We start from the raw sequence: 296 nt of genomic DNA on the forward strand, positions 1-296 counted from the left end.
GAGCCGGGACCCGGAGCTGGGGCCGGGCTGAGGCAGCGAGCGGAGCCTCAGGAAGCAGGCGGGGCGGGCCGAGGCGCGATTGACGCAGCATGCCGGCCAATGACGAGCGAGCTCGGGCGGGCTTCTGGCCAATGGGCTGTGCCGCTTGGCGCTGGGGGCGGGCACTGAGGCCGAGGGTAGCTTGAGCGCGGCGGCGGCGTTGTTCAGTCAGAGCGAGAACATTCCAGAGGTGAGTCCGGTGGAGAGGTGGCGGCCCCGCCCCCCCTCCCCAGTCCTCCCCGCCCCCTCGACCCCCG

At 73.6% G+C, this 296-nt stretch overlaps 1 protein-coding gene across 1 annotated transcript in view; it reads left to right on the forward strand.

The window, feature by feature from the left end:
- Positions 1-143: 143 nt before the first annotated feature.
- EIF5 (eukaryotic translation initiation factor 5) overlaps positions 144-296 on the forward strand; it is an 8155-nt gene continuing 8002 nt past the window's right edge. The window contains exon 1 of the mRNA XM_015599720.2: positions 144-229. The gene's annotated coding sequence lies outside the window, so the exon portion shown is untranslated. The remainder of the gene's footprint in view (positions 230-296) is intronic.

Source organism: Pteropus alecto, unplaced genomic scaffold (assembly GCF_000325575.1).
Source record: "Pteropus alecto unplaced genomic scaffold, ASM32557v1 scaffold8, whole genome shotgun sequence".
NCBI classification, from domain to species: domain Eukaryota; kingdom Metazoa; phylum Chordata; class Mammalia; order Chiroptera; family Pteropodidae; genus Pteropus; species Pteropus alecto.